Below are 9,249 nucleotides of genomic sequence, written 5' to 3' on the forward strand. Positions count from 1 at the left end.
TATAATCTTTTACAATCGTTTGAATTTTCAATGTCTCCTGATATATATACTTTTTGTTCTAAATAACGTACGTATTGAAAGCTTTAATGTGGTATTAACGTGTCTGCGTTAGAGACATCACAGATATTGGCGGGGCTATAAAACATTTTAAAAAATATTGCTTAGAAGACGTTTTGAGACTTGTAATTTGCAAAGGACAGTGGTGACACACGGGTCAGATTATGGAATTTCTCGGCGGGTCCTTGCATGTGCTCCCTCCGCGGAGCAATCCCTTTATTCCTCTTGAGAACAATTATTTTGGTTAAGATCCACAAAATGTCCTTGCATTGAATAATTTAACAAAAACGCTTTACCCTTTCTGCCACCAATTGGAAGGGGATCGTGTCTGCTGCATAGGGTTAATGCAGACACAATGCCTTGAAATGAGCGACTATTTGGTGTTTGAACAATTTAACACCTGCATTTACCTCAGGTAGGGTAAACAATGTTATATATATCATTCAGTATCTTCATACCAGCGAATGGGAGCCATAGCTGACCCTGCATTGGTCAATAAATAATTCCTGAGATTGCCTAATGCTCAAGAAGGCGACCCTTTGGCAGATTGTGTCTGACAACGATAGCTTCTGATCATTGACGGATTGTGGTTAACGAGGTGTCGCCATTATGATGATTGCAATGCATTATGGAGGGACGGGGTGGGGGAGGTATGGCAGTGCAATGGGCCGTGCAACGTGCTCTGAACCTGGTGACCTGGGTTTACTCCCCGGCCACGGCTGACATAAGTGGTGATGCCAATACCGCCTCGCCCCCCACTTCAGATTTCACAAACCTGCAATGGCCAGCATGGTAGGGTATGGCCAAACAACCCCCATAACCCACACAGTGTGGAGAGCCTTCCATCCGGAAGTTGATTGGCAAAAGGGTTGTAAGTTAGTCTTATTGTTTTAATGCGTTACGTAATTCTTGCGTGCGTGTTCACGAGGTGATTTTGTATTTTTTTTTTATGGATGATTAATTTGCACGCAAGCCGTGCGGGCAATTTGCGATTGCACGATTGCACCCGCTGGAAGTGATGGCCACCTTGTGTGTGTGTGTGCTGTGATGTAGCCGCGATGTTGATGTCGCAGTCCACCTTCGCCGATGGCACTTTTGGTCCAATCGTCACCTTCTGCAGCCCCCTCGCATCTTGCTCCCATGAGCCTGGGTTTCAGCCGTCGGGTTTTTCAAGTCGGGCTACGTGTTGAGCATTCCTTCCCAGCATCAACACCATCGACATCACCATCATCAACATCAGCCTCGTGCCTGCACATGTGCTCTCCCTCCCTTAACCCCCTAACCTTAACCGCCCCTTCTTCCCCCTTCACCCCCCCCCAGGGTCTCCTCTCCACATGCACCCCTTCCCCTCCCCGTGTAAAGTAGTCTGTGAACCTCCCCCCCCACGCCCCACCACGCCGTGTCAAGGTCTCCCACGCAGGCTGCCGAGGTCACTTTCAGAAAGCCATGGACTGTGGAGGTACACAGACATGCTCACCGGCGAGACGACGGGTCAGCGATGCAAACGTTACATTAAAACGTTTCATTCCGCAGCAGTAACAGGGAGGTGGTCTGGTAGCTCAGGGGTCAAAATGCTGAGCTGGCGAAGACTAAGATCCTGGGTGCAAAGCTGTGTGGCCGGCCACCAGTGATGAAAGTTGGGTTCTCAGGTGTAGTCGTTTGATTGTCTCATCCTGGTCATCAATGACTGCACACACAAACTTCGATTTTGCACTTGAGTTTGATACATTCCAACTGATAATTAATAATATCGGTTTCACTGTCGTGCGATAGATAATTATTTCATTGCAGAGCGCATGGAAAGTGTGCCTCTGCTGTGTAATAATTTTTTAAAGGCCCACTTGATGGATTTTTTCAGAAATCCGCTGATATATTGCTTCCGTGGACCAATCTCTGACACGCGGTGAATCGCTCCATGAGATTTTCAAATGGATTTTCGATTGTCTCGTGGTGTCAGTAGCACAGTTTGAATACATTGCGGGCCAGTAGATTAGATCGTAAGAATGAAATATTGATATAACCACGCTATTTTATTATTTCTAGATTTGAAGTATTCGTGACTGCAAGGATTCATACTCTTAGGTGACTTCTTCTTTCGTATGGCTGATACAGAAGCAAAGCAACGACTACACCTTCACATTAACGTGGTCAAGCCAGACAACCGCGTCAGGAGCAGCGGAGTGTATCGCTCTTATGTCTCCTTCGTATTTGTGGATTGGGCCATTGCGTCGTTATATGTTGTATGGTCTGTTCTGGATGACCGCAGTCACACACTTGCAGAGTTTTTTTTATTTTCCATTTGTGCACCATGGTTTGTGCAGATGCGATTAAAGGTGGACAATGAGCTTCGCGGAATAACAAACCCAGGGATCTTCTGCGTTGGGTCTTTCACAACAAAGTCTTTGCGAGTTATTTTTATTAATATAATCCTACCGCTTGTTATTAATCTTAAAAAATGCTAGTGAGTTGGCGAAGGACATGGTGTTGCACAAGTTGGATCTAACGAACGTCGACAGCCACGCAGGAGCACCTGCTGCGATCACAACATGTGTTCTTGTTCGTGTGCTCGTTTCCGGTCGGCATTGTCATCGCGGTGAATACGCCGTGGCTGAAAAGGTTGTTCTGAAGTCTCATCGGCTGCTTGCTTTTCCGACAGCATTGCAGTCTGCTTTCGCTGGCCCCCATTTCATGATTTTAAACACCCGCTGAAACTTGCGGCTCAGAAGCACGGAGAACGGCGTGCTTGCAATTACGCGGAGAGACATGGGAGAGGAGCACACGGATCAGGGAGGAATGGAAATCAAAAACATCGTAGTGACTCACCATTGGTACCTCATTTGCCAGTAAAATATATGATAATTGTTTTTTTACCCTTTTATCTGGCAACAAAACTGACGCGCCTTTTGGCGTCATCTGGTCCAACCCATGTGAGACTAGGCTCTAAGGAAAGCTGTCTCGGGTGTGGACCAATCAACTTCAAGGACAGTGCACATACATTATCAGAGTTATGTTTTTTGTTTGCATCATGACTGCAGGTATTGTGGTCTATGCAAACATGACTCCTCGTAAAAAAGGTGTCAGTTTTGTTGCCGGATAAAAGGGTAAAAAAACAATTATCATCGTGGTGACTGATGAATAAACGTCGGTGGGCGTGGCCAGGATGCGTCGTTAGAATCGATGGCCGATGGTCAGGACGAGTGGCAGAGCGGCAGGCAAAGGAGGGAATACACTCAAGAGGCCGACCACCGTGGAGATGAAGCAACGACGTCGGCTCATTGTGTGCAGGAGCGAGATGAATTGGTGACGACTTGAGGAGGCCTTAATCCAGCACTGGATAGATGAAGGCTGATCACAAAGATGATGATGATGATGATGGCGATATTTTTTTCTAAGTGTCTTGTCTTAAGACACAGTGCCGAACTGACCGGAGTGTTATCAAACGTTTCCTTTTGTGTGACGTGATCTTAATCACGACTGACAAACACATCTCTTAACCTTCACCCTGGTATTTCACGATTTTCCAAACGCTCTGGTGAATCAATTTCAAGTTCCCTTCCCTGTGAAAAATATTACCTTAACACGGCGTGAATATCTAAGATCTTTCTACTATTAAATTGACAAGCCTCCAACAAAAAACAAACCTCACCTCATGAGTCAGTTAAAATGGTTTAGTGGTGTTTTTTCAGATATCAAGTATATTATCTGAAAAAAGTTTAAAGTGTGCCTGAACATATTCACACTAACAGTAGGGTAATAACCTCAGCGGTGGCTTTATGGAAATAGTTATCCTAATTGTTTAAACATCAGCTGAAACGTATGTAATGAATCGTTGAAATCATATTACAATTTGCACAATGGAAACAATTCGTCTCCCCCCCTCCTCCTCCTTTAATTAGCAAAAATATATAAATCCAATATCCCAACTAGGCGTTATACTGTAGAATAGTTTCAATTTTTTTGTCAGTATTTACTCTGCAGGTAATTTCACTAATAATGGTTTTCATTTCCCTGTCACTTTGTCAGAAAGAAGTGTGACCTATACTGCATATGTCAGGTGATTTCCAACGTTTCCATCACGACAAATAAACCTCCTCCCTTATAAACACTATTGTGGGACCATGGATTGTGATGAAGAGCAAAAAATGTGCGTGAAACCACGTCATATATATCACACGACCTTACTGACAACGTTACAGGAAAATCAAAGCCAAGTCACTAACAAGCCCTTGTTAGTTTGACACGCGTTGACCCAACACTCAGAGGAGGCAAAGCAAGTTAAATAGAGACGGCAGAAGAGGTGGCACTGAGACGAAATCACAGACTCAAGATGCTACCACTAGGCAGGAACAACAAAGCAAAGGAAACTATGTTCCTGTTCTTGACGCTGCATGCAATGTATTTGACGTAATTTGCATACGTTGTAGATTTAAAAATGTGTACACGTGTCGTTACGGGTTTGCCATTCTATGTCACGACGCTCGGCACCTAGGACACCCATGCAAACGAAATGTTCCATCTCAGGAAATTATCCACGTAAATATGTTACTAATAATGTTACTAATAACATGTAAAATATTTACTTAAAATGTTCGTGACTGCAGGAATTCGTATTCTTTGGTTATTTCGGTAAAGTCACGTCGATCGAAAATAAAATTAATACAAAAATATATTTTATTTCAAAATTATTATATAAAAAAATATATGTTTTTATTTTTATATTTATTATTCTTCTTTATTAATTGTGTTTTCTATCTACGTGACTTTACCGAAAGAACCAAAGAATATAATAATGTCACTAATAATTTATTAAATTGGACAGGCCTTTGCCCATGAGCATGGCTGATGTTGAGTTAATGAAAAACAGCTGCGATTTGACATCGGGGTTGTCGATCCATATGGGTGCATCAGGAGTAGCAGAATGGTGCATTGCTACGGCGATGCCTCAATCGTATCTGTGAATCGGGCATTTAGTCGTTAGATGTTCTATTCTGGAAGACCACAGTCGCCACACACTGTCGGCGATTACTTTATTTTATTTTCTGCTTGTGCATCATCAAGTATAACCGCATCTGCTGCTGCTGACATGGCAGGTTGTGAGGATGCGATTTCGGGTTTGTCGGACAGAAGCTTTACAGAAGATCGAATCCAGGGATCTTCCGCGTCGACGGGTCTCTCACGAAGTGTTACTTGCGTGACTTCCTGTGAACTTCATTCGGCTTTGCCCGGCAGTAGGAAGATATTGTATGGATTTATGTTGAACTTCTTTCGCACCGTGCGTAGTCAACCGTGCTAATCGGAGGTGCGGGAGGCTGGCGACAACAACAGGTTAAACCACCGACAAGAAGGGGGGAAGACGCGAGTGAGAGAATATTCCGAGTGCTACCACAACAGAGATGAATATTTACAGCGCGACGTTTAATTGGGAAGCTTATCCCATTGTATTCTCGCGCCGGAGTCACTTGCGTTTGAAGGATTGACATTTGGGCCGAGCGACACGCGGATAAGTCACCGCGTGGTGCCACCCCTGGTGCCTCCGCGTGGTGCCACACGTGACGTTACACGTGGTGCCACACGTGACGTTACACGTGGTGCCACACGTGACGTTACACGTGGTGCCACACGTGACGTTACACGCGGTGCCACACGTGACGTTACACGCGGTGCCACACGTGACGTTACACGCGGTGCCACACGTGACGTTACACGCGGTGCCGCACGTGACGTTACACGCGGTGCCGCACGTGACGTTACACGCGGTGCCGCACGTGATGTTACACGTGGTGCCACCGCGTGGATCCAGTTTCGCGCGGCGTTCGTGACAAATGAAGGGTAATGCGCTCGTCGCGTTGCGATGCAGGAGATGTTGTGGCGTTTCCGCCGCGACGCCTATGCACAGAGGGCGGCAGGCAGGAGAGAGGGCGCGGTGAACTCCCAGCCACAGCCATGTCAACGTGGCACCGCTGAGCATCGCTGCACATCACTCGCGCATGTTCTTAAGTTGCAATTGTTGCCAGCGCATCGCGATTGTTGCCAGCGCATCGTGAGCAGTATTACGAGTAGAGAACCCGTTGTTCAGCTGTCATTTTCATGCTCTTCTCATCATCCTCTACTCGGAGCGCTGAACGTAATATGGTCTTTTGTGTAATCGTAAAATGCCAAGATTATATGTATTCTATATTCTTGAGGATTTAAAGAATATTCCGGCGAAGAGATTAGACATCGTCGGTGTTGCTACCTGTTGTTGAATGTTTCCGAACTTATTGAGCTGTTCCTATTCAGTTCAGTTGTTTATACACGGAAAATTACCGTGCAGTCAGTTACCCAGCTAGCTTTAGTGGCAACGCCCCGTAGCAGCCACTAACAAGAGAGTTCTTGTTGGGGGTAGAAAGGAGCCCAGCCAGCAGCCAGCCAGGAAATTCGAGGCATAGATTATTGTGAATACATAGTACTTTGATTCTGCTTGTTTATCCATAAAAAAACCTCACTGAGTCTCGAGAGACTCGTTCTGAAGTGGGTTTCTGTTTAAGTTTTCACAGCTGGGTGCGATTTGCGGCTAAGTCTGTCAAACTTGGCAAATTTGGAGATCGTGACGCTGACACGTGACGTCACGGGGCCTTTAACGTCCATTTTTAAGCGTAATCCGCGTATTTTATGGTAAAGTATTAACCAGGTCGGCCTGACGGATTCGAACCGCGAACTTCTGCAACCAGGAGCGAACGCGTTACCTCTAGGTCATGTGACCGGGCGGTGGAACTGCACCATGGTTCAGGGGTCGGAGGAACCCAGTCGCCGGACTATGGGGGGTGGGAGGCGTGGGGACGACCTATATATGTGCACCACGGTGGCGAGGAGATGTTAACTACCTCGCCTGGTATACAGGAGGTCGTGGGTTCAATCCCGACCCTGACGCCTGCTGTATATTTGGAGTTTGCGTGTCTCTCTCTCATCATCATCACGGTGGCTAGATCATCATCACGGTTGCTAGGAGATGTTAACTACCTCGCCTAGTACACAGGAGGTCGTGGGTTCAATCCCGACCCTGACGCCTGCTGCTGCTGCTGTATATTTGGAGCTTACATCTCCCTCCCCTCGTGGTCGTGTGGATTTTTCTCCGGGTCCTCCGGTTTTTTCCCTCCACGTTTAGAATCAACGTGTGTTGTGGAGTATTTGTCTGCTATAGATTCCAACGTGACATGTCACTTCGTTGAGCTATCATTTGTGACCAGGTCGCTTCTGAAGAAGAGCTAAATACAAATGGCAACAATGCGTCGCTGTCATTCTAAGTCTATTCCAAGTGATCGCTTCGCGTTGTCTGCACGCACGTTCTATAACACATTCCTGCGGAGGGAGCTGGTAGGAACGTTGGGTTGCTCGGTCAATGGCCAGGGTCAACGGTGGCGTGGTGTATTCCGCAAATATGGCCGACTGTGAGGGCGGGCACAAGCCGGCGTGAGTAGGTTAAACGTTGAGTTTTATAAGGGCACCACGGGGTGACCAGCCCCTCCCCACCCAGCCCCACCCCTCCCACCCCCCACCCAGCCCCACTCTCCCCACCCAGCCCCTCCCTACCCTCCTTACCCAGCCCCTCCTCACCCTCCCCTCCTCACCCAGCCCCTCCCTCCCCACCCAGGCCCTCCCTGCACGACGGACGGACACAATAATCCCCTGTGGGCTGGTGTAATCAGGAGGTTCCTACCAGTAATAGCAGACAATGAGCGGATAGACCGACACGGTGAATGCTGCCATTTGGTCTGGCGGATATTTAAATGCAGTGTGCTCAGCTGGCAATTAGCAGGAACAATCAATGGCAGCAGCACGCCACGTGACCCGCGTTGCTTGCCGGGTGACGTGGGTGCATGTGCAGTGGTTAGCGGCACTGCGCTACGAACCCCGCCACTCGAGTTCCATTCCCAGCCACGGCTCACATCTGTGGTGATTATCGGAACGGGTCTTGGGCCTCATGCGTACTCGATACGCTGTGTAAACATCGGCACTAGGAAGACAAAGACGGCCAGGTGTGGTTGTGACCACACCACCCTCTCGTGTGCCGTGCTGACCTTCATAGGTGCTCGCGAACAGCACTTGCTCCTTACCATCTGTTAAGGCTAGACGGGTGATCTTTGTCTTTGTTGTTTGTGTGTGTGTGTATAAACGCGTGGGAGGAGAGGGGATGTGGTGCAGTGAGTGGTTAATGCTATGAGCCGCGACCCAGCCACCTGGGTTCGATTCCCTGCCACGGATAACATCAGTAGCAAATGGCATCTGATCGTGCCCTGGGCTTGCACTCGATCGATTTAGCCTTAAATTGGGCGGTCGAGCGTGGCGTCGGCCACACCACCTTCATGTGCACCGTACCGGCCTTTAACGGGTGACCTCGCTAACAGCAGTTGCCCCCCACATCCTCTGTGTCTACGCGATGATCTTTCGCTGTGCGTCCGTGAGGTTATGGACAACGAGGTGCCGTTACGCGCGCGTGTCTAACGTGAATTCAAATGTGCCTTCTCATAGTCGCATCAATTAGAAAATACTTTATCACGCTGGTGGAGCGGTGGCGCAGTGGTTAGCGCACTGTGCTATGAGCCTGAACTCGACGCCTCGCCACGGCTCACATCAGTGGTGAGTGACGTCTGGACCGGTCTTGCGCTGCACTGACCAGCGTGGTGAAGTATGGTCAAAAATCCCATGACCGACACGGTGTGGGGTGAGAGGGGGGGGGGGGCAAGCCTTTGTTCAGCAGTGGATTTACAAAAGGTGCCGTATTATATGTAAGTCGATGACGACGAGTAATAGGATTTATCCGTAAAAGCTTTCCTGTGTCTCAAGGCTTTGTGTTCGTAGGGCCCCGCTCGTGATATTTGCCCAATTTATAATGTAAACATTGTGCGTGGATACAGTAATTGTATCGGTAGTGGTAATCATAGTAACGTCCTTTATTTTACCCAAGGAAGGCCTCGTTGCAGTGGAATATTTGGCAATTTCCAAACACGTGCGAAAAATCGGAGAACCCGGAGATACACCCACGCACACTTCAAGATGTTCTTTGTCCATGTTTTTGTTTGTTGCGATTGCACCCGAGTCAAGAGCCTCATGGCTCACAGGGCTATTCCTAATAAATGAAACAGAAACAATGAAAGCTCCTCACAGATAGATTCAAGAACTCAATGCTGTACTGTTATCTTTCAGCGATTGTTT

The sequence above is a fragment of the Lethenteron reissneri genome, chromosome 17 (assembly GCF_015708825.2).
Source record: "Lethenteron reissneri isolate LAM-NWPU_2019-01 chromosome 17, ASM1570882v1, whole genome shotgun sequence".
NCBI lineage: Eukaryota > Metazoa > Chordata > Hyperoartia > Petromyzontiformes > Petromyzontidae > Lethenteron > Lethenteron reissneri.